The following is a 26,488-nucleotide window of genomic DNA, read 5'->3' on the forward strand; positions in this document are numbered from 1 at the left end:
ACATTCTGCGATATTGGGCTTCAATGATTTGGGGAGGATATAATACAGCCCATTACAATATGTGTACCTGCTCTGTTTTCAGCAATCCCAGGCAATGACCGAGCATGGTGGGGATAGCAGGGTCTCACTGTTTTTGCCCAATGGGGGACTCTTCTAATGGACAATCTTTGTTCCAGAGAGTCCCTCTAGGTTGTCCAAGACTTTCTCAGATTTAAATCATGGCCTGAGCCTCTTCTAGCACAATCCTTCTCTTCCCTCCTTGTATCTTTTACAGGCATTATCCCCAGCAAAACTCTTGCACTAGTAACTCTGGTTCAGTGGATCCTACTGACAGTTTACACACACACGCACGTAGGTAAAGAACCCATAGGTATGACTAACACCTAAGCCCTCCATGCAACATGGAAAGATCTACCAGTTAGCTAGCAGAGGCTAAGTGCCCACTCTGTGCAGGAACATTGTTCCTATCCTTCAGCCCAAGCCCTGTTTAACAAGGAAGACAGGGAGGAAAATAAGCCAGCAAAATACAGTGTGCTCTCTTTGTGTATACATGCATGCTTCTAATTGTTGAAGTGAATGGAAACTTCTAATGAATTCCCAATGTTCTCATCCTACTGTTTTCTTTAGTTGGGTGAACATCCTCCTACGATCTTCTTCTTGTTTCTTATTTTGCGTTGCGAAGTCTTTTACTTCTGACACAACAAAGTTAAACTTGAATGCACATCCAGTTGGGAAATTCTACTAAATTCCAAGTTGGGATTTGAATTAATGAGTTCCTGAATAACAGAGTTGATTATATTGTGCTTAATATTCCAGTTGCTGGTGTTTTGTTGGTTTTGGCCCTGGAATGACTGTTAAGCAGCAGATCTAACGATGACAGTAATGACTAAAGTCCAGAAATAATAAGACTTAAGCCATAGTCACATTAAAGCCAATAACAATAATAAGCATCTACCCATACATTAAAGCCTTAACTCACTAATTGTACCTGTAACCTGAGAAACCACAGCAAGAGACTGCTGAGAGGGGAACCAAGAACACAACAGAGGAGCCAACATTCCGTAGCATCACAGTTGGATTTGCTCTGTTCTAAGAAACTCTGAACGGATTTGTTGCCACACTCGGGGAGTTCACAGCAAGGTAGAAGTTGAGTCCCATATTAGGTTTCTGAATCACTTATAAAAGGGCCTGAATTGTATCTTTGAAGCAGAAGTATCTAAGTATGTGGGAACTCCTGGCATTTTATATGCATTTATTTATTATGTTATACATTATAGTTTTATATAGTATCTGTTATATTGTATATCACATACTGTGAATATATATCATATATACCCATTAAAAAATATCTGGGTCCCTGTTCTCAGGACTGTGTGGGAAATCCAGCACCTCCCTGAGACTTTTGGGGACTTGCTCATCTTAAAAGAGTAGCCAGAAGGCTCCTTCTATGGCTCACTTGGCCTCCCTGACACTAGTTTGATTCTTCTTGTCCATCCTGCATACCAGCAACCCTTGGCCGTTGCTCTCCCTTCTGACCCTTTGCACTCCTGCACCTCCTTCTTTTTCCCCTTCACTCTTCACAGCAGTACCAACACTAGGCGATGCAAGTTACAAACTCTTCCTGACTGTGTAAGGATAACAAAAGCAGGTACAGGGAAGCATAAGTCAACTAAAGAATTCCTCTAAATCAGACAACCAGTTCTTCTAAAATGGAGAAAAGAACCATCTCAGAGCTGAGAGTAAAGGCTTCATTTACCAAATCTCATTTACCAAATCTCTCTGAAAGAAATGGGAAAAGGCTCAAAGTGAAATGGTTTACCCAAGGCCACAGAAAGGGCTGATGGCAGAGGAAGGAGAATTACTCTCAAGCTTTCCAATTCCTGCTTGAGCCCTTCACCCTATCCCCCACCCCTACTACCAAATACCTGTCCAAGTCAGGTTGCTTCAGGACCACTGAACCTGCCAGAAATTACACACTGATGAGTCAACAGTGGAACGTCTGAAGAGATGCAAGTAGGAAAAAGAAACTAAACCAGGCCAGGAGAGCAATGCAACATTCATGATGGGGGTCAAGTCCTCCTACTCCATCTTCATTTCCTCTAACAGGACGGGCTGTCGGACATCCAGGCAGCCTCTGAGGCTGTGAGCATGAGGAAGCTGGCCAAAGACATGGATGAGTTGGCACTTGAGGGGGCAGAAAGACAGGCAGAACTAGGCACCCCTAGACAGGGAAGCTAGACAGAGAAGCTAGCAACCAGACTGAGAGCAACAATGGGACACGCTTGTCTTGAGTCTGACCATGCCCATGGAAGGTGGAAAAGAGACCTGCTGTCCCCACCTGGTCAGGGAGCCCTGGCACTGGCCCGGCAGCCTCTTCTCTGGCCAGGCAGGCTAGGCCAGAGTGAAAAGACACCCCTAGAGGCCAGTGTGGCCCCTACCCTGGGAAAGCTCTCCACCTGCACCCTCAGGCTCTACTTGCCCACCACCTCCTCAGCCCGCCCTGGAACACTTTCAAGACCCTGTAGCTGCAGGATGTTATTGATTCAGAGGGGACGTGGGTGAGCAGTTCCCCCCCAAGAATGCGCCTCCACCGGCAACCACATCCCAGCTCTGCCCTGGCTTCTCCAAGCCCAACCTTCCGGGTCAAGACCCTGTATCCTCTCTGCTTTTTTTTTTTTTTTAAACAAAAAACACTTTATCATTTTTTAAAACTTTAAACCTTTTTCAGCAGGGAGGGAACTGACTCTTTTTGGGTGGGGGGAGGGCATGTAGGCTAAGCTGACCATCTATACAGCTCTACAGTTCCCTCATGGAGCTCCACAGATCCACTTCTACGGAAGGGGTTTTGTGCTCAAAACTGTCTGATCAACTCTCTGTCCTTTCTAGCAAGATAAGTGACACATAGGACCCAGGAAATAAATGCTGATGATCTGTAGGGGAAAAAATAAGTAAAAATAAAAATGGAGGGGTGCCTGGGTGACTCAGTCCGTAAGCATCTGCCTTCAGCTCAGGTCATGATTCTAGGGTTCTGGGATCGAGCCCCGCATCAGGCTCCCTGCTCAGAAGGAAGCCTGCTTCTCCCTCTCCCACCCACCCTGCTTGTGTTCCCACTCTTGCTGTGTCTCTCTCTGTCAAATAAATAAATAAAATCTTTAAAAAAATAAAAATAAAAAATAAATAAAAATGGAGAAGACTTGACTTCAAAATAGACGTTTCAAAAAAGAAGACATACCAATCACTAGTAAGCGCATGAAATGGTATCCATAGGTGTTCCTGTAAATACTATGTAAATTTCTATGGCTACCTCATCTTTCATCAGGGAAAAACAAATTAAAACCAAAGAAGGGGCAGGTGGCTCAGTGGGTTGGGGCCTCTGCTTTCGGCTTGGGTCTTGGTCCCGGGGTCCCGGGATCGAGCCCCGTGTTGGGCTCTCTGCTCGGCAGGAACCCTGCTTCCTCCACTCTCTCTCTCTGCCTGCCTCTCTGCCTACTTGTGATCTCTGTCTGTCAAGTAGATAAACAAAGTCTTAAAAAAAATAAAATAAAGCCAAAGAAGATATGAGACACACACACACACACACACACACACACACACACACACACATATACACACAACAGAATATTACTCAGCCATCAGAAATGACAAAATCTTATCATTTACATCAATGTGGATGGAACTGGAGGGTATTATACTGGGCAAAGTAAGTCAATAAGAAAAAGACAATTATATGGTTTCACCCATATGAGGAATATAAGAAACCACACAGAGTATCATAGGGAAAGGGAGGGAAAAACGGAATGGAAAGAAATCAGAGAGGGAGACAAGCCATGAGAGACTCTTGGCTATGGGAAAGAGACTGAGGGTTGCTGGAGGTGAGGTGGGAGGGGGGCTGGGGTAACTGGGTGACAGGCATTAAGGAGGGAATGTGATGTAATGAGCATTGTGTGTGGGTTTTTTTTTTTTTTTTAAGATTTTCTTTATTTATTTGACAGAGAGACAGAGTGAGAGAGGGAACACAAGTAGGGGAGAGGGAGAGGGAGAAGCAGGCTCCCCACTGAGCAGGGAGCCCGATGTGGGGCTCAATTCCAGGACACTGGGACCATGATCTGAGCCAAAAGCAGATGCTTAAGGACTGAGCTTCCCAGTTGTGTTATACACAACTGATGAAATACTGAACTCTACACCTGAAACTAATGATGTTCTCTATGTTGGCTAATTGACTCTAAAACCAACCAACCAACCAACCAACCAACCAACCATGGGAGGCGGCTGGCTGGCTTAGTCAGTGGAACATGTGACTCTTGAGCTCAGGGTTGTGAGTTCGAGCTCCATGTTGGGTGTAGAGATTCCTCAAAATAAATAAATAAAATTAACAACAACAATAATCATGGGCTGCCATTTCAAACCAACCAGGATGGCTGAATTTTAAAGGGATGACAAAATAGCAAGCGTTAGCAACGATGTGGAGCGCTTGGAACTCATTTGCACTGCTAGTGGGAATATATGATGGTACAGTCCCTTTGATAAACTGTTTGGCAGTTTACTGTAAAGAATGTTCCTACCCTAAAACCCAGAAATTCCAGTTCTAAGCATACCCAAGAGAGAGAAAATGTATGTCCACAAAAGACTTGTGCAAGAACATTCATAAGCATGTTTATTCATAACAAAGAAACCTGTAAACACACCAAATGTCTGTCCAGAGGAGAATGGCTAAGCAATTATGGCATTTTTCTACCTTGAAACATAATGATAATAGTAAGAAGAACTATTGATATACATATCAACATTGATGAATCTCAAGAATATTACATTGAACAAAACACAAATAAGTACGTACCATTTGATTCCATTTGTAAATTTCATATGAAATTCAAAAATAGAACTAATCTATGCTGATAGAAATCAGAACATCTGTTATCTAGGGTGGAGGTGGGGCAAACTGAGAAGAAAGGGACACTTTCTGGGTAATGGAGAAGTTCTTGATCTTAATTAGGGTGGTGGTCAAAAGAGGATTAACAATTATCAAAACTGATTGAATGATACACCTAAGATCTATGCAATTTATTGCATTAATTTATACTTTAGAAAATCCTAAAGCCGAGACTATATCCTAGTCCAATTAATCACAGTCCCTGGGATAGAATGTAGCCACCAGTATTTTTTTTTTTTTAAAGATTTTATTTATTTATTTGACAGAGATCACAAGTAGGCAGAGAGGCAGGCAGAGAGAGAGGAAGGGAAGAAGGCTCCCCGCTGAGCAGAGAGCCTGATGTGGGGCTCGATCCCAGGACTCTGGGATCATGACTTGAGCTGAAGGCAGAGGCTTTAACCCACTGAGCCATCCAGGCACCCCCCACCAGTATTTTTTAAAAGTTCCCCAACAAGAGCCTCACCTTCCATCACTGAAAATTCCACCATGGCATTTCCATCAAAAAACAAAACTAAACAAAATAGAACACTCTTTTTGTATCTTTTAAAGGAGCCAAGTCAGACCAGAGCCAAGTTAAAAAAAATACTTTTTTCCCTGCTCCATTCATATTTTTTAATGGATCACCACGGAGAATGAAAAAGAAAGGAAGTAATGTTTATTGATCATCTACCATGTGCCAGGCACTATACTCTGCACCTTATACTCATCATCTAATCGTTGGGACACTCCTTTTGGTAATTATTATCTACATTTTGGAAAAGAAACCCTGAAAGTCCAGAAAGATAGGTAATGTGCCCAAATTTTTTAAAAACGGGGAAGGTGCAGGGGTGGTTTAGTCAGTTAAGTGTCTGCTCTTGATTTCAGCTCAGGTCATGACCTCAGGGTCATGGGACTGAGCCCTGTATCAGGGTCTGCTCTCAGCAGGGAGTCTGCTTGAGATTCTCTGTGTCCCCCTGCCCTTCCCTCCCCATTTCTCAAATAAATAAGTAAATCTTTTTAAAAGGAGGGCACCTGGGTGGCTCAGTCATTAAGAGTCTACCTCTGGCTCAGGTCATGATCCCAGGGTCCTGGGATCGAGCCCCGCATTGGGTTCCCTGCTCAGCCGGAGGCCTGCTTCTCCCTCTCCCATTCCACCTGCTTGTGTTCCCTCTCTTGCTGTCAAATAAATAAATAAAATATTTTAAAAATTAAAAAATAAAAAGCAAGATGGAGAATGAAATCCAAATGTGTTTGACTTGCAAGATGTTTTTTTTTCCCCCAAAGTTTACTTATTTATATTTTTAGTAATCTCTACACCCAACATGGGGCCCAAATTTACAACCCTCTGAATGAGAGTCCCATGCTCTTCTGACTGAGCCAGCCAGGTGCCCTGGACTTGTCAGGTTTTATATTATGCTCACACAGGTACTTTTTAGAAAATCGGACATATAATAATTTATAAAATCAACATAAAAATGAAACCTTGATTCTTACTTGCTATAAGGCATTACCTTTTGAATTGCTTGTTTTGTGGAAATCATACCTGTAAGATTTGGGATTTCTTTTCCTACCACACATAAGGAGGGTTGTGATTTGGCAAGCGGTATCTGACTCTCACCACGGTGAGTCCTAGATTCCACATCTCAGCTGACCATTGTGGGGCAAACTATCTTCTCATAGAAACAGCATTATCATTGGCGGCTGCATTCCTGAACTATGTTCTTGGCACCAGAGAAATCAAAGAACAAAGCTGTAATAAAACCAAATATATACTTTCATAATCATTTTGAATAATCAAACTATGCCTCCCAGACTATGAAATGATCATAATCTTTCCAAGGGTCCCTAAAGTTCTCTTAGAAACTGTATATACAGCATATATAACATACAAGTCTAGGGTATCATGAAATGAATCCAAGAGTAGTAATCTAGCCATAACATATTATTTAAGCATGTAAATAATTATTTTGCTTATATTTTTAGAATCCCTATAATATACGTATACATGTGTCTATGTATATATACACACAGGTGTATATATACATACATATACACACACATATATGTCAATATACACACACATACACAAACAAACAATGGAATACTACTCAGCCATCAAAAAAATGAAATCTTACCATTTGCAATGACATAGATAGAACTAGAGGGTGTTATGCTAAGCAAAGTAAGTCAGTCAGAGAAAGACAATTATCATATGATCTCATTCATATATGGAATTTAAGAAACAAAACGGAATCGTAGGGTGAGTGAGGGAAAATAGAACAAGATGAAATCAGAGAGGGAGACAAATCATAAGAGACTCTTAATCATAGGAAACAAACTGAGGGCTGTTGGAGGGATCGTGGGTGGGGAATGGGGTATCTCCCAGTTACCCTGGGAGATGGGCATTCAGGAGGTCACGTGATATAATGAGCACTGGGTATTATATAAGGCTGATGAATCACTGAACTTGATCTCTGAAACTAATAATACAATATATGTTAATGGAATTTAAATTTAAAATAAATAATTAAATTTAAAAGAAAGATTAATTAAATAAAGAATAAAATAGAAAAATAAAGAATTTGAGAGGGGTTTTATTTTATTTTATTTTTTTAAAGATTTTATTTATTTATTTATTTGACAGACAGAGATCACAAGTAGGCAGAGAGGCAGGCAGAGAGAACGGGGAAGCATGCTCCCCGCTGAGCAGAGAGCCCGATATGGGATTCGATTCCAGGACTCCAGGATCATGACCTGAGCCGAAGGCAGAGGTTTTAACCCACTGAGCCACCCAGGCGCCCTTGAGAGGGGTTTTAAAAGAAGATTAAATTAGCCATAACTCTTGTAAACTAGTTACTTAGTTTCCAAATAGTTTGATCAGGGGAATGCTGTAGACATAAGGTATCTGAATATCTTCAAGCTTTTGGAGACATTTTGGTAAGAAGATAGAGGTAGATTGTCGAAGATGAATGTCAATCAGAATCATTGCAGCAAATATTTATTGAATGTCATGCAGTACATTAAACACTCTATGTTACTTCATTTACTCCTTCATTTTATTAAAAAACACTGTTCTCACAACTATTTTCCAACGGAGAAATTGAGGTTCAGAGAAGTTAAGTAACTTGTCTAAGGATGCACAGCTAGGAAATGACAAGATGAAGATAAAGGCCAAGCTATTGACTATAAAAGCCTGGCCTCTGCAAGAAGAATGGCTCACCTTCTTGAGCACATATACTGTGGTAGGCACTGTTCTAAGCAAACTGCAAGTGTTTAATCATTTAATCCTTACAACAGTCCTATGAGTTGGGTACTGAAATTATCCTCATTTCACATCAGAGGAAAAGGGAGCACAAATTAGTCACCACGCAATGAACTGAACAACCATTCCTAACGAGTGCTAGTTGCTGACTGCAAGAAAGTAGGAGGGAAGGTCTCTAAGGCCACAGTAAACTGTCCCCACTCGGACATTTTTATACAGAATTTCCTTGGATAAAGACTGTGATCTACTGCCCAAATATGGGAAAGCATGAATTTGGTGGGGGCAAGTTATACTGGATGTCAGTAAATCAGGATGCAAAAAGATTTCAGTGGTCTGAAATAATGACGTGAATCTAACACGATGTAACTGTGACAGAATTAATTACATCCTACACAAGTCCATAAAATAGATCAACCGGAGGCAAAATGAATTAATAGTAACATGTAACATGTAAAGGAATTCTGTGGAGTTTAGGTTACTGGAAGCATGGCTTGAGTAATGGATGATAGCCAAGTGCTACCACTAGGTATCCATTTCCAGTCCCGTGCATGCGCACACACACAGTATTTGGAAACGAAAAATAGGAACACCCTTTCAGAGTTAACTACAAAACAAGTAATAGGTCAGGCAGACAAAGATAGCATCACTGGAGACAGAAAACTTCCCAGCTGGGGCTTTACTTTAATCTGGTTAAATGCATTACCATCCTTCAAAAGAATACGGACCAGCAGGGGGTTTGGCCAACAGCTGAAGCAAAGATACAGGCAAATCACATGAGCAAGGGGGAAAGAATCCTAGATTCATGAACACAAGCCCTTAGTTTGTGCGACAAGTTTATCTTTGTACAGGGGGTGAATGTGGAAGATTACCACAGATGGGGGGCAACCCAGCTCTTAGTGCCACATTCCAGTCTCCAGAAGGAATTTAAGGACACTCCACCCCACCCTCATAGGGGGAATGTTTGACATTATCAAGAATAATGCTATTTTGGGACTTTGGTGTTGGGTATTAGAGGAAGTGAGAGGGTCGACTGAGATGCCGAGGCCATTGTGGTCCTCAGGCAACATGATCATGTATGTAAAAAATTACAAAGGGAAACTTTGTACACTGTTGAGGGGATGTAAACTGGTATAGTCACTCTGGAAAATAGTAAATTATATGACAGTATAATTTAATTTCTAGACTCAAGAAATCAAAATAGAACCACCATAACTATAGACAACAAAATCACCATTTCAGAGAGATACTTCTACTCCACGTTCATTGCAGCATTATTCACAATAGCCACGACATGGAAACAACCTAAATGTTCATCAATGATGACTGGATAAAGAAAATGTCACACACACACACACACACACACACACACACACTCGAATATTACTCTACCTTAAAAAGGGAGGAAGTCCTGCTTTGTGATAACATGGATGAAACTGGAGGGCATTAGGTTAAATGAAATAAACCAGGCAGAGAAAGACAAGTACTGCATGGTATCATTTATATCTGGAACTTTAAAAAAAATTTTGAAACAGAGGGTAAAATGGTAGTTCCATGGGCTAGAGGATGGGGGAAGTTTTCAGATGAACAAGGGTGAGGATTAAATTTACAGCATGGTGACTATTATTGAAAATACTGTAATGTGTAATTGAAATTTGCTAAGACAATAAAATTTAAGTGTTCTTACCAAGAAAAGCAGGAGAAAAGGTGTATTTGTGCAAGATGATGGGTGTGTTAGTTAACTCTTTGGCAGGAATTCTTTCATAATGTATATGTGTATCAAATCATCACATTGTACATTTTGAATATTAAAGTTAATTTTAATTAACTTATTTATTAAGTCACTATTAAATATTAATTAATAAAATATATAATTTTCTTTGTCTATTATATTTCAACATGGCTAAGTTTTTTAATTGCAAAGAATCTATAAAACCTAAAACTAAAAAGTGTGTTTAACAAGGTTGTAGAACACAAGATCAATATACAGAAACCAATTATCTTTCTATAAGCTACCAGTAAGCAGTTTGAAAATGAATTAATTCCATTTATAATAGCATTACAGGAATACAGTACCTAGAAATAAATTTAACAAGAGAAGCACAAATCTGTGTATTGAAAACAACACACCATTGCTGAGTGAAATTAAAGAGGACTTATAAAAATGGGGAGATACATAATATCCATGAGTTGGAAGATTCAATATTGGTAAGATGGCAATTTTCCCAAACTGATGTCTGGATTCAAAGTAATACCTACCAAAATCCCAGTAGGATGGATTTATTTATTTGTTCATTTATTTACGGTGGATGCTGAAAAGCTGGTTCTAAAATTTACGTGTAAGTGCAAAGAACTTAGAATATTAAGACAATTTTGAAAAAGAAATACAGAACTGGAGGACTTTATTTGGTTTTGAAACTTACTAAAAAACTATGATAATCAAGAAACAATAGACATTTAGGTAGATGGAGGAGAGTGGAGAATCCGGGAATAGACCTTCACATATATGGTTAATTGATTTTTGATAAAGATGCCAGGTAATTAAGTGGGGAAAGGATAGTTCTTTCAACAACAGATGCTGGGACAATTGGATAAACATCGGTAAAAAAATGAAACTCAACCCTTACCTTACACCATACATAATGACTTAAAAGAAAACACAGGATGAAATCTTCACAGTCTTGAATTAGGCAAAGAGTTTTTTACATATAACACATCAAAGACAAAGTTGACAAATTGGGCTTTATCAAAATGCAAACTTTTGCTCTTCAAAAGACACAAGAGAATGGAAATATTTGCAAAACATATATCTGATAAAGGACTTGATCCAGAGGATATAAAGAACTCTTAACAATTCAGCAGCAAGAAGACAAACAACCCAATAAGAAATGAGCAAACTATTTGAATACTCACCTCACCAAAGAAGATACATAAATGGCAGGTGAGTATGTGAAGAGATGTTTAATATCATTAGTCATCAGAGAAATGCAAGTTCAAACCAAAATGAGGTACCACAGCACACCTACTAGAATGGCTAACACAAAAAAGAGTGACCAAGGGTTTGTGAACATAGGGAGAAATGCATTCATTGCTGGTGGGAACATAAAATGAGATAGCCACCTTGGGAAACTTGGGTGCTTTTTTTTTTTTTTTTTAAATTTGACAGGCAGAGATCACAAGTAGGCAGAGAGGCAGGCAGAGAGAGAGAGAGAGAGAGAGGAGGAAGCAGGCTTCCTGCTGAGCAGAGAGCCCAAAGCGGGGCTCGATTCCAGGACCCGATCCCAGGACCTGGGATCATGACCTGAGCCGAAGGCAGAGGCTTTAACCCACTGAGCCACCCAGGCGCCCCACTTGGGCACTTTTTAAAAAGCCAAACATACACTTACCAATTGACGTAGCAACTTAACTCCTAGGTATCTACCCAAAAGAAATGAAAAAGTATGTCCACACAAAAGCTTGCATACGAATATTCATTGCAGTGTTATTCACAATAGCCCCCAAACTGGAAACAATGTCCATCAACTGGTAAATTGATAGACAAGAGGTTGTGTGTCTGTAGAGGGGAATATTATTCACAATAAAAGCATTATAAGAAATGGAAGGAGACAGGCACCAAAGACTACATTTATATGATTCCATTCACATGAAAGTTTTAGAAAAGACAAAACTGTGGAGACAGATTGGTGGTTGCCTAGGACTGGGTGGGAGCAGAGATGGATGGCCAACAGGCACAAGGGAACTTTTTGTGGTCATGAAAGTGCTCTAAAACTCATTTGTAGTGACGGCTGTATAACTGTATAAGCTTGCTAAAATTCAATGAAGTGTTCACTTAAAATGAGTGATTTTTATGGTATCTAAATTAAACCTCAATAAGGATGTTAATCCTCAATAAGGATGTCAGAAAGCTATTGTGACTTCATAGCACCCTTTCTGGCTCACCTTTGAAATATTCTGGTGCCTGTATAACTCTGGTAAAATTGTCCTTGAACTTTCCTCCCACACCCACAGAAGACCCGACATGTATGGTTTAGCAAGCAGGTCTAACCCTGGTGGAAGGATTTTCTTTATCTTGGAGGAAGTTACAAGGAGGAAACTGACAAACAGGAGCACGTAGAGAAGAGCATGATCAGGATGGGGAAGATGTTACAAATCATATCACAGCTGTTCATCATTCTTCTATCAAACACCTTTTGGAATGAAATGCTGTGTCTATAAAATAGTGAACGATATGGACAACGTCGTTGTCCTCCCGGAGCTTATCATCTAGTAGTGTAAAATTGAGGGTGGATAGACAGAAAGACAGACAGAAACAGGCAAAAGTAAAAGGAAAGCACCTTAAGTATTCAGGAGAGAGTTAAAACTGTGGTTTTGGAAAAGGACTGGACCACAAGAGGGAGCCAGTCTTGCAAAGACCAGAAGGAGGAGCATCTCAGGTACCTTTTTTTTTTTCTTTCTTTTTTTTTTTTTTTACTGTACTTTGTCCCTTGAGGCTGTTTATTCCCTCTTTGCTCAGGTTAAAATTCAGAGTCAGTAAATAGAACCACTTCCTCAACTTCCTTAATCGCATTAATCTCTCACACTGGGTGGCAGAATCACAACACTGTTCAGATTCCAACTGTCCACCTAGACTGAATGGTCTCGCCTTAAACTTGTCACCAGGAACTTGAGATGGCCCTTGCTGTTTCCCAGCTAACATCCCACATCTGCCTCAGCCAGTCACTTGCCTACATTTTACGTTACTACATTCTCTTTCTGCTAAAGGACTGTTGTTTTCTCTCCTCCCCCTCATTCTCTCCCAGTTGATGACTGTGCTTCTTTCCTCATTGAGAAAACTGAACAATCAGAAGCTGATATCCACTGGTTCTTACCACATCCACACGTCCATATGGGTGTACCCCCTTAGACCCTCCTTATGACCTATCAGTCAGGATGCACCCTCAGGGCTCCCATGGAAAACCTTCCACTGGTACATGAGATGCCACCCTCTTGTAGACTCAGGAACACCAAGCTAGCAGACCCTCCCACTCTATTCTACATCATGAATTTTTCCACTACTGGACCATCTCCACTGGTATACAAACAAATCATTTCAAGAGCATTAAAGATGAATAAATAAAAATCTCCCCTTGACCCCTGGACTATATTTCCCATATGTTTTTACCATCTATTTCTCTGTAACCTTTTGTAGTCAAACAGTTGTCTATACTGTATAAGCTGTCTCTTAATTCCTCTTCTCCTGTTCTCACTTAAATTCTCTCCAGTCCAGATTTTGTGCCACCGTAGATCTGAAACTGGTCTTTTCAAGGCCAATAAAACAAACACAATTAAAACCCTACCATAGGGGCACCTGGGTGGCTCAGTGGGTTAAAGCCTCTGCCTTTGGCTCAGGTCATGATCTGAGGGTCCTGGGATCAAGCCCCACATCGGGCTCTCTGCTCAGCAGGGAGCCTGCTTCCTCCTCTCTCTCTCTGCCTGCCTCTCTGCCTACTTGTGATCTCTATCAAGTAAATAAATAAAATCTTTAAAAAAAAAAAAAACCCTACCATAAAGAAAAATGAATGAAGCAGCTGTGAGTGAGAGAAGAAGGTAGGGCATGTCTGTGTGTGTTTGCGGGGAGAATATCCTGAATTATAGCAGAATTATAGAAGTTGGGTTGACCACCTGTAGCATAGGAATTATTTAGATAATGAATCTTCTTTCCACTCCATCTGAACCATACTTCCTTTCCATATATTTCCTCAATTGTCTTTGGAATCTACTGTTGCCCACCTTTTTTTTTTCTTTTTTTAATATTTTATTTATTTATTTGACAAAGAGAGAGAGCATGCACAAGTAGAGGGAGCTGCAGTCAGAGGGAGAGGAAGAAGCAGACTCCCCACAGAGCAGGGAGCCTGATGCAGGACATGACCCCAGGACCCTGGAATCATGACTGAGCTGAAGGCAGCTGCTTAACCAACTGAGCCACTCAGGTGCCCCTGTTGCCCAGCTCATTAAAGCTGTCTGAATTTCCCATTACCCTGCTCATCATTCAGGTAGAAGAGAGTAAAACAAAATGATAACAGTGAATGAGAGAGTCTTCATTTACGTTTCGTATCTGAAATTAATGTGAAACCTCAGAAACCTAAAAGTCTCTTTGACCCAACCAGGAATAATTTCAAAAGTCTGGGAAAGATGGGGCACCTGGGTGGCCCAGTGGGTTGAGCATCCGACTCTTGCTTTTGGCTCAGGTTACGATCTCACGGTCGTGGGCTCAAGCCCTGCATTGGACTCCGTGCTCAGCGCAGAGCCTGCTTGAGATTCTCATTCTCTCCCCCCTCTGCTCCTCTTCTCTTCTCTCTCTCTCTCAAATAAATAAATAAAAATTTTTAAAAAGTTTGAAAAAGAATTGCCCCCAAACAATATCCCTCTAGGTTAAGATAAATAATGATTTTTAAGCTCTCCATCTCTACAAATGGCCTCACCAGGGATTACAGATACTGACCTCAGGCAGCTTAGAAAGTCTGGCTGCAGTACTCTGCTTGCTGATGTTATCAGCAGGAACAACTGTGACCTACTTCAGTGAGGTGGCCTTAGCTCCTTTAGTGGACAAGTTGGTTCCTACTGGAGATAGCACCAAATGAAGGAGACTTTTGACAACCGTCCCGGCCAGTTGGTTAATGCAGAAATCCCAATGAATCACATAGATCAGCATTTAGCAACATGCAAGTCACAATCCGTTATCAGATGATGAAATGAACTTGGTGGGTTGACCAACTTTTAAAAGGTCAAATCGAATAGAAAATACCAGAGTTCATTACACATACTCAGGCTATGACATAGTTCATGAGACTGGTTGGAGTTCCAAAGAGGTGTGTCCTGGATCACAAAATTAAAATTTTAAAAATTAAACCCACCGGTCTAAATCCATTCATAATAAAATAGCCAGTGTGGCTGAAGGCACTAATCAAAATTAGAGGACATTTGGAAAATAGCCCCATCATTTTCAGCGTCATATTATGAATAGGCATGAGCAGAAACAAGGGAAATCCAGAGCACCTTAAAGAGGGACTTTCATACACAGGACCAGGTGAAGAGCTTGATACTGGCCTCTAAAAACAAAATTGCCATCACAGAAGCTTTATACTTGACAAACCACACTCACAAACTTAATCTCATTTGAGTATCTTGTCCATCTTTCATAGTAGATATGACAGGAAGGTGGTGGGATCTGAAGCAGGTTTCAGTGATCCCTCCAGTTTAGGTCGGGAGCCCAGCCAGCAGCTGGGAGAAAGGAACAAGCCTCAGGGAGAAAGTTGGCAAGGGTAAAGAACTGTGAGTGGGTCCCAGCCAAATTAACTAGGGTTCAGGGCAGAACTCCAGTTCCAGGAGGGAGCAAGGAAAGGATGAACAGGAACTGGGGCAGAAGCCCAGCTATTAAACAAAGCACACAGATAGCCAGGTCCACCCCAGCACATTGGATTCCATGCTCACACCTACAGGGTTCCAGAAGTCCATGACTGGCTTTTGAAGCATACCAGAAGCATACCAGGTGGATAAGGGGCAGAATGGAAAGGTTGTCAAGGCTTTACAAAGGCATGAAGAGACTAGCGAGGAGTGGCGAGTTAATCAATCAGACTATCATGAGAAGAGTTGCCAGAGAAAATAGAGGATGTTTATTTAAATTTGGATTTTGGATAAATAATGAAAGCCTTTTAGTGTAAATATGTCCCATGCAATATTGGAGACACATTTATAAAAAAAAATTGTTGCTTACCTGAAACTTAAATTTACCAGGGCATCCTGTATTTTTATTTACAGATTTTGGCAACCCTCCCTTGTGGGTGTTATGAAGGATGAGGTGGGAAGGCTTTGGCAGGGCAAGATCACAAAGCATCTTGCGTGCCACGCTTGGTAGATAATGGGAAGCCATGAACGTTTTTAGGCAGGGGCATAATATAAGCAGGTTTGCATTTTAGAATCAACCTTTGGAGAATGAAATAAGAGTTGAGAAACTCAGGAACTGAGAGACCAGAAAGCTGTTTAAATAGCCTAGACTCCGGGAGAATTGAATTTAATTTCCTTCACTTTATAATTCTAAGATTGACTGGAGCTGTAGAGACCAATTTTTTTTCCCCCCCAAGAGCTGTTCTTTGTTTTGAGGAACAAAGACTGTTCTGGGGGTAGGGTCTATGTTTTGCCTTGTCCAAACCCTGTGTCAATCAAACACTTCTTGAGGGCGCTGTGAAGATAAGGTGTGTGTATCAGTCCTTGGCTATTAAGTTCAACAACTGTTTCACCACTGCATCCCCAGTAGGTAATCAATAAACATTTGTTGAATGAGTTCCTTAAGGACAAAGTCTGTATCTTCATCACCTTTGTTTCTTTAGCACCTGACCCAGGGCTGGGAATAAGTTTCTCGGAAAATAGTTCTTGATTAAAGTGGTCGAATTAATTAACAACCAGAAGTGCTTCCTATTAACTACACGTCTCCAGCATTATTTCAAAAGTACAATCTGGCATAGTTTTTACTCGGATGGAAAGGAAGCCTGTCTCTTACACTGGACCAGAAAACTCTTTTCAACAGCTGCAGAATCATATGATTGGATGGGGTTTTAAAGGTAATCTTCCTGGTGTTATGTGAAAATGTGAGGGTTTGGGAGATGGGGGTGTGTGTGTTGCATTTTCCTAACTGCTTCTAGAAGGTTTGTCTTTGCTTGGATATTAGTGAAGCTAGATCTTAAGTAAATGCTTCTTCTTGGTTAGATTATCATAAAGTGGTATGAATCAAGTGTTTGTCTTCCATCTATGAGTCTCAGTACAATTACCTCTATATGTATTTTTCCAAGGCTGAAGTGTAAACTTCTTGAAGGCAGGACTTAACTTATTTTCAGAGTCACAGAACTTTCACTAACACTAGGTTTGTTGAGTTTTCAAGAGCAGGAAGCCAAAAGGGAAAGAATAATTCTAGGAAGCACATGTGATAAACAAAAATACATTAAAAAATATTATTACAGCCCCCCATTATTGAAGATTATTTCTAAGCATCATACCAGGGTGGGGGCTTCCCATATATTTTATTAAATTCTGATGAAATGTCACTCCTAAAAGCTTCTCTTTGAAGTAGGTGACGTTATACTCATTTTCATAGTTCTTTAAATAGAACCGGAGCTGATGAGAAACTTGCCCAGGTAATACATTAGCAGAGCTGAGATCAGAACCTGATTCCAAAGTCCAGGCTCTCATACATCAGGAATTGTCATTGTTTTAACTGTGTAGTGGAGAGATAAAGAATGTTGTTAGCATGCCTATAAGAGCTTTACTTTAATCAGCAACCATGTAGTATTTCAGAGGAATAAAGTTTGATCTTTGTAATGATGTGTGAGTGTACATGAATGGAAGAAATACAGAAGTATTTAAGTATTTTTGATTTATGTTCCTTTTTTCTCTGTTCATCTTTGTACTTAAGGGAGCACATTGTTTTAAATATAATTGGGTGCCATCTCTGCCTTGCTGGAAGGTGATGTTGTTACATTTAAAATTATTATCACACTGTTGCTCTCCAGGATGAAACACACGGACTTTAGATGTTACCATCAGTAATACCAACTTAATTTGCCCCATCCAAAGGAATACATGTAGTTCATGTTCAGACATGTGATGGAACCTCACTGATCCAGATGTGTATGAACTCATCTGTGGGACAATCCAGACCCTCCTTTGAGCTCTCAATATGATTGCGCGCATCAAGTTATTCTCCCCTCTTTTAAAGCTACAAATGTGCACTCTTTGTCCAGATGCTGAGATCTTTTCATACTGCTCAACTGCCAGCCTCCTCACTGCGTTCCAGGAAGAGAGTTTCAGTAAGAATGCTGCCTCGGGTCGTTTGACTCCAGGCTGAGGAGGGTTAGTCAAATCAAAGTTTAAACTTTACCAACCTCTTGGAGTCTGAGAAAGCAAAAGTCAAAAGGCAAGCGATGCCATAACTAATTACGTGAATTAGAAGGAATTTGAAGAAGAGGAACCAAACAAGGTAAAAAGAGAGGAGAAAGCATTTGGTTTAAAAAAAACAAAAAACAAAAAACTGATTAAACAAATTATGTTTTGCTTGGCTCTGTAAAGTAGAAGCCTGCCAAAGGTGTAAGAATCAAAAGGCATCTTCAGTGTTCTGCTCTCACCAGAAACATGGAAGAATTTCCTAGAGATGTTTAGGAAGGAATTACACGGGTAAAAAAAAAAATCCTCATCAGGCTTTAATGCATGCTCATTCATTTCCAGGCAGGGTGTTAACCATGGGAGATACAAGATGAATATGGCATGGCCCTGCCCTCCAAGCTTACCCTCAGTTCAGGGAAATACATTAACTGTTACATATACTGAAGTGTGAAAGGCACCATAAAATAAATATAAGAAGGAAACAGTAGGTGGGCAAAGGGGCAGTGATCTACTCTGAGTCTAACAAAAACAATTCATTACAATCATGTAGGGTTGTTTTCTGAAATGACCAACTCTCCTAGGGAAGAGTGAAATGGAATCTGAATTAACAGATACAGTTGAGTTAAAACACAAGAAAGGGGATTTTGAAGAAGCAATCAAATCACACCAGTCCCAAGAAGGTAATGATCTGGTAAGTGTTCTCCATCTTTAATTTCTAGGCTATCAATTTTACAAAGCAGAGTAGCGGCCAGACGTTACCATCCCCCACGCTCCATCTCCACCCCTCCAGCAGAGCTATCAGGTGAACCACGCTCAATCCAAGCTCCGCCCTAATTAAATGTGTGACCTGGAGCAACTTCCATCACTACTCAACCGCCTCCTTTCTGCGCCAATAAAGCGAGGAGCCCTAGCCGATTCTGAAGTCCATTTCTGCAGTGAATTGTGAAATTGAGACAAGAAACCAAAAGGAACTCAAGAAAAACAAAAGTGAAAGTGCCCAAAGGAAATACAGTAGTAAACAAAAGTACAAAATTTTATATCTCACTGAAAAACGTGGCAGAGCTCCCAAATACTTTGTTTTTTTTTCAGCAACCGTGAACACGAGACTTGGGAAAGAATGAAACGTCTATCACGCCCTCCAAATCAGAATACGATCAGTGTAACGCGAATCCACCTTGCTGCATACAACTGCCTTCTTAAACAATGCTCCCTGGCCTTGAACAGCCACTTATAAAAATTTCTTAAAAAGTAAGTCAAGGTATGATGAATGGTCCGTGGCCACCTATCAACCCCCGCCCCCCATGGAACACCACACAAGGGTGTGTCTCGCTTTGGGAAGAGAGAAAAGGATATAGAGAAAGGAAAGATTCGAACCAATGTAAGATCTGTGCCTAGCGTTGCCACGCGGTTGTCATAAACAACAGCATGTTAACAAACTATCTTAAAACACAGGAAATTCGGTAGCCTTTGAACTTTATTATTTCCTCCGTTTCTGGTGAGACTTCCCTGAAGGTAACCCAGAACCTTACACCCGCTTGGGAGCGAGGGCGCGAGCTCGGGGGTGAATAGCAAGTGGAGGCGGCCGGAAGGGACCAAGCTGACAGCTTCGCCGAGCGTTTGCAGCGAGTGTGGGACCAGGACGCGCGACGCCACGGTTGGCGGGGGAGGTCACTGGGCTCCCCGTACGGGAGGATGCTCCGTGTCCACTGCGGGAGCCTCCCTTCTCCGAGCCGAGGCAGGAGGGGGACGCGCGCGTGCGTGCCCGCGCGCGCGCACACACACGCACACATCCTTCCCCTGGAGTTGTGTCTCGTCTCCCTTTTGTTTTTCTCCCTTCCCGGTCATGAGACCCGGAAGTTTTTTTTTTTTTTTTTAAACCTGTCTCCCTTTTCCAACCCCCCCCCCCAATCTATCACATGGCAGAGATAGAATAAAAACAGAAAAATGGCGACGGTCACGTTGTGGCGAGCCTTGCTGCGTCATTAGATAATCCTCATGCAAATAGCGGGAAGAACAAAGGAAGGGGGGCCCAGGACCCCCCGGGGGCGCAGGTGGGCGTGGGGGCGGCGGGCAGGGCGCGGGGGCGGCCGGGCGCGCGCGGGACCGGGCGCCTGCGGGCGGCGAGCGGCCGCGCGGGGCTCCGTGCCGCCGAGTGTCTACGTCCGTGTGCGCGCCCGTGCGCCGCCGCGGAGCTCTGGCCGCGGCGCTCCTGGCTCGGTGTGGCGGCGCGCCGGAGCCGGCCGGGGGCGCGGGAAGCGGCGGCGGCGTCGAGAGCCGTTCTGGCGAGGCTGGCCGCGGCGCGCGCGCACACGCACACGCATCCGCGGGGCTCGGCCGGCTGGGCGCCCGCGCGGGGGGCGGGCCGAGGGCGCGCCGCTGCCCGGCGCTGGGCGCCTGCCTTGACCGCCTCCGGAGACCGCAAGCAGTTCGCCGCCGCGGGGTAGGCAGCCGGCGCTGGGGCGGTGGCATGGGGCGGGCCTGGGGCTCCGCACTCCCTCACGGACTTGGAGCGTGTGTTGCCGGGCTGGATTTGTTGTTGTGGAGGTGTGTATGTGTTTTTGCTGCGGGGTGCGTGGGAGGGGGCGGCCTCGCCCCTGGGCATTTGCGGGGTTGCCCTCGGGCCCTCGGCTGCGTGTGAAGAGCAGGTTGGACGCGGGCGCGGGTGGCCCCCGGCGCCCCGCTTCGGCCCCGTGGAGGGGGAGCGGCGCGGAGGGGCGGGGCGGGGTGCGTGTGTAAATGTTGCGCACTCGCTTTTCCCCCACCCCCGCCTTCTTCCAGGGTGCTGGCGTGGGTCCCTCGCCGTCCGGCGGCGACTGTAAATAGAGCCTGGATGTTGTTTACATGAAAGATCCGGCGGGAGGAGTCTGCGAGGAGGAGGCGGAGGAGGAGGGAGGGAGGAGAGGAAGAGCGGAGTCCCCGCGGCGACGGCGGTCCGGGGTGAGGGGGAGCCCCGTGCGGCGTCCGGGGACCGACCGCTACCACGAGGCCGGGACGCTGGACCCTGGTGTAGGAGGAAGAATGGGCGCGGGGCGGGGGGTGGGGGGGCATTTTTAGCTTGCAACCTGCCACGCACATTCTCTGGGGCTGGAGGGGAGGAGGTGTGCAGGGAGGGAGCCTCGATTTCTCTGTACGTTCTTTCTCCCATTCCCAGTCTTTTCCCGCTTCACCACGGGCTCACCTGTTTATTTTCATCAACCAGAGTGTGCAGTTTTTTATGTAGGCAGGAGAGGCTGTTTCTTTTATTAGAAACAGTATTGGGGAGGGAGGGGTGCGTTGTAATTTCTACCGGTCCTGTTCGGTTTTCAAGAAGGGGGAAGGGACTTGGCGGAGGTCGCCTGCTTCTGGTCGCAGCTGAACCCGCGGCTTCTCCCTGCCTTGCCGAGCCACGGAATCTTTCCCTTCACTCAGCTACCCGCGCGAGCTGCCACCTTTTTGGAGAAGGACCACACCTGTGCTTATTCTCGCTTTGGAGGAGAGGTGAGCTGAAAAACCAGAACAGTTCTTAGCTGATCCCCCATCTCAGAATTGACCAGAAAGTGCTGCTTTCACCTGCTGATTGCACCGGGCACATCCATCCTCGGACCCAGGCAAGTTGTGGTCTACACATGTGCTGGGATTTTCTCTTCCCTCTGGACCTGCACCCGACCAACCAGCAGCTAATTGCTGGGTTTAGATTGAAGAGAGGTGACCTCCTTAGGTCAGTGCCATTATTTGTTCCTTACCAGGTATCCTAATGGAATTGTCTGCTCTCTCCTCACAGCCCCCCCTTTTTTTCCTTTCCCTAAGAGCTTAGCCCAGAATCCGGCCTAAAGCAGCCTGTCTCTGGCTCTCTTTCCCTGGGCCCCACCCTGGCCCCTCTTGGTTCTTCAGAGCCAAACACGCCTCCCAAGCAGAAGACACACCCAGCCCCAGATCCAGCCATTCCAAAACGGAGGAGAAAACGGTGGAAGAGAAGGGACCGAAGGGTCCCCTTTCTGTCCTGAATATCCCCAACAGCATTTTCCTCTTCAAGCCTCCTAGATTTATAATCCCTTGATTCTTCTTACCAGCTGTCCTGCCTACACTTTTTGTCCCTAGTCCTATGACAGATGCTTGGGAAGGTCGGGATGAAGAGTGGAGAAGGAGGTTGACACTCTTCTTCCCCAGAGTGAGGCATTTTCCATCTCCCTAGTCTTCATTTTTGAGTGAAATATGTAAATATGTTTGCATGCTTATTTGAACGTGTTTTCTTGCTTGCTGAATAATAGCTGGGACTCACGAGGAAGGGAAGGGGGAGGAGAGAGATGAGAAATGAACATCACCCCCCTAGGTTCCACCATATGAGCATCCCCAGAGTTGCGGAAGACCCTTCTGTAAAAGTCAACAGCCTCTCTTTCATGACATCACCACCTAAGCCCTTCCAACTTTAGCTTCAGAACAGGAAGAACGCTCAAAATAGAACTATCTTAGGAATCCAGCTCCTTTAGAAGATCAGCTTTTAAATCAGCTGCAGGAGGAACACTGAACTTTGACAGAGGGAGGGAAAACTGAAGTGTTTGTAATTGGTTCCTTTGGGGAAAAGTAGAGGGGATACTTCCCATGCATATTCAGAAAAGCGTGTCTCAGGATAACTTGGGCACCTAGACCGCTGAATGATTAATAGGATGCTTTGGGATTCATTTATTGAATTATTCATATGTTTCGGTATGTCAACAATAACAAGCATTTTTCAGAATGAATCGAAAAGAGGGGCTCCTGGAATGTGCTCTAAAAAGTATAAAGGAGGTTGTGGAGGGAGGCTGGGAGGGAGCACTTGAGGAGGGCGAAGAGTCAGGATGCAGTGACAGCTGCTCTGAGTATGAAATTCAGAGGCTCATTATAAACAGAGACTGTAACTTTTGTGGGGTGACTGAGATCCTGGACAAAGAAGTAACGATGTCAGGATTTTCCACCTTTATTTTGGAACGGAACCACATATCTTTGAATTTCAGTGTCTCCATTCTTTTTTGAACCAAGATGTACCTTTCTGTCTGAGTGAAAAGCGATGTGCAATCTCTGGGAAGGGCTGCTTAATAAGTCATCCTCACTAAAGTATTGACAACTTAAGGATTAGTAGTGAGGCAGAAGATCCTTGGCAGCATTTGAGCACCTGGTGGGTGTTGTAGAAGGACTTGCTGGTTGAAGAGGTAACATCTTTCAATCTGGTTCTGGTTTAAAAGAATCCAGGTGACAGGATTGTCTGTAACTATGTTAAGCACCTGAAATCTGGCTATGATAATGAGCTGAATTTCAAATTTTAGTAAATTCTTAAGATTGATGCTTGATTCAGTTACTGGAAGACTTAAATATGTTTGGAAACAATTTGGACATAACGCATCTACTTTTTAAACTGAAACATGTGAAATCTCAGTATATGTTCAGTATTTCTGATGAAAGTCTAGAATTTGAATTGAGATGTGTTTTAAGTGTAAATTACACTCCAGTTTTCAAAAACTTAGTACAAAGAAAGTAAAATACCTTGAGTTATTTTTATATTGATTACATGTTCAAATGATACTATTCTACATATATGGAGCTAAATGAATTGTTAAGGTTAATTTAATCTGTTAAAAATTTTTTTTAAATATGGCTAGTGAAATATTTAAAAATACATGCATGGTTTGTATTTTACTTCTCTTAGCACTGGCCTATAACATCACTCCTTTTGGTAGATGGATTAATTTCAGAAAAGATGACTGCATGAAATCTCTTCTTTGCTGTTTTCCATGTGGAAATTTGGGGACCCCAGGAGTTGTTATTTTAGAACATGAGACCGAATAATGAATGCTTTCCGTATTTCTACGTAGGAGGCATGCCCTACTCAGGAAGGTCAATAAAAGTGTGCCCGGAACTAGAAAGACTAGTAGGGCTGTCATGGGAAAACTTAGATACCCACACATCTGGCTGTAGTTGCTTTTGTGAAAGGCTCCTGGGCATACCAAACTTTATCAGAGAACAGTATGTGACATAGTAACTATTGTGACACCTGGTGGCATTTTAGTGATAGGGTTCATGTTTGTTTTCTCTTACTCCTTCATTTACTTTTTCTCCTCCACCCCGCCCACACCCCCATCCCCACATCATAGCTCCCATGGTGGTGATTGGGCCCACAAGGCTACTGACCCCTTGCCCCCCCCCCCCAAAAAAAGTTGAATGCTGACCTGAATGGAGGTAGTGCCGTCTTTGGGGTTTGGTTTGTCTAATGAGATTCACTAATGGCACTGGAAGGGACTTAGGGGTCATTTAAATACAATACCCTTATCTTCTAGATGACAGACTGCCGTGTACCTTGCTTAAGACCGTACAGAGGCTGGAATTAAATGTACACTTTGGTTGATAGCGTATCATAGGAAATGACGAGGTTCATCAGTTAATCAAATACTTGTTGAGCATGTGCATGTTGTGGAAGGGACTGTGATTAGTGTTGTGAAGTGCTGTGAAGAAAATAGTCTCTGACCTTAGGGACAATACTGCTGATTTGAAGAAGTAATTATTAGCAGTGGCAAATTAAATTATAGTACAGGCATGCCTTGTTTTATGGTGCTTCACAGATACTGTGGTTTGTGTGTGTGTGTTTTGTGTGTGTTTTTACACATGAAGGTTTGTGGCAACCTTGTGTTGGGCAAGTCCATTGGCACCATTTTCCAACAGCATTTGCTTACTTCGTGTCTTTGTGTCACTTTTTGGTAATTCTCACAGTATTTCAAGCTTTTTCATTATTATACTTGTTTTGGTGATCTATAATCAGTGAATATGACTTCTTAAAAGCTCAGATGATGATAAGCATTTTTTGGGTAAGGTGTTTTTTAATTAAATTTAAAAAATTTTAATTAAAAAAAATTGTTTCCTTTTTTTTTGAGAGGGAGAGAGAGACTCTTAGGCTCCACGTCCAACAGAGAGCCTGATGTGGAGTGCTGTCTCATAACCCTGAGATCATGACCTGAGCCAAAAGCAAGAGTCGGAAGCTTAACTGAACCACCCAGGTGCCCCTGTACATTGTTTCTTTAGACATAATACCATTGCACAGTTAATAGGCTATGGTATAACGTGAACATAACTTACATGTGCACTGGGAAACCAAAAAATTCATTTGACTGGTTTTATTGTGATTCTTTATTGCAGTGGTCTAGTGCTGTACTCACAGTATCACTGAGGTATGTCTGTATAAGAAATAGCACCCAATAATGAGTGTGCTACCGCTGTAGCATGTGGTACAAGTAGAAGCATGTTTATTTTACAGATGTAGGAATAAAAGCTCTGAGGATGGTGGATTCTGCAGAAAAGAGGAGTTTTATTGTTTCTGGAGCAGCTCACGGCTCCAGAACTTGAGGATGGTGAGAATCTTTGGTGTTGCCCCCGTAGCTGTCCATGCAGGGCATCTGAGAATCTAAGACCCAGCATCTTTAAGTGGCAGTGCTGCAATAATGAGGAAGTCAGAGGTTAGTTAGAGATAGTTAGGGTAGGAGATGACTTAGGGGCCAATGCTGGGAGTGGGCAAAACATTACACTCCTTTCTTATTACTCTCTGTTTTTGCTTCCTTGCAAGAATTGGGGTGGACTGTGCTCTGCGTGGGGCAGCAATCCTTGACTTCTCCTGGCCTTTTGAGCCAGTTTCTTTCTTCTTTTAAAACAAAAAACAAAAAACAAAAACCTCTAACCCCCTCACTCCAGGTCTCCTAATAATCTCTAGCACAAGTTAGTTTTTAAAAACTCTTAATGTAGCAAAGCTTTGCAGTACGATGCAGAGCAGTAATTGATATTTGAGCATCTTTTGTCAACAGTACATTTTTATATACTTGTATGTAAATAATATATATATACTATATATTTATGTAGCCTCCCAGTTTGGTGAGATAGGCACATTTTAGAATACCAATGAGTTGGATTACAGTTTTCAGGTTAGGGGGAAAAAATCACACTTTAGTAAAAGGTTGGTGGATTGAAATTAGACCTCTAGTTAAGCTATTTTAGTTTAAAAGTACTTTTTAAATACTTTGTGTTGTTTATTTTCAGTGCCTCCAGTGACTGACTCAGGTATTTAAAGGTTCAAAATCATTGTATTCTCATGTTTAGTCCGAGATAAGAGGGGCATGACATGTTCTTTGTGTGTGCATTTGTACTCCACAAGATTTAAAAGCAAGTTTTTTAGTGTACCAGTTTGTCACAGGCGCTTGATTTATTGATAGTACTTGGTTCCTGCATCATGAAGAAATTGTTCTCAGTTTGTATCATTTTTATCATAGAAGAACTTTAAAATCAATTTGATCTGTGGAGGAATGTGTTTTATGTCACTGTTTTTTCTTTTCCTTCTCTAACTGTGCAGTATACTTTGATAATGTAGCATGAGTACCTGCAGTTCCTTGTTTTAATATTACAACAACTCGGTTTTT

The 26,488-nt window shown here is 42.6% G+C and overlaps 1 protein-coding gene across 1 annotated transcript in view; it reads left to right on the forward strand.

The window, feature by feature from the left end:
- Positions 1 to 20,545: 20,545 nt before the first annotated feature.
- Positions 20,546 to 26,488, forward strand: part of JAK1 (Janus kinase 1) — a 222,090-nt gene continuing 216,147 nt past the window's right edge. Inside the window, exon 1 of the mRNA XM_080802621.1 lies at positions 20,546 to 20,624. The gene's annotated coding sequence lies outside the window, so the exon portion shown is untranslated. The remainder of the gene's footprint in view (positions 20,625 to 26,488) is intronic.

The sequence above is a fragment of the Martes martes genome, assembly GCF_963455335.1.
Source record: "Martes martes genome assembly, chromosome: 4".
Classification (NCBI taxonomy): domain Eukaryota; kingdom Metazoa; phylum Chordata; class Mammalia; order Carnivora; family Mustelidae; genus Martes; species Martes martes.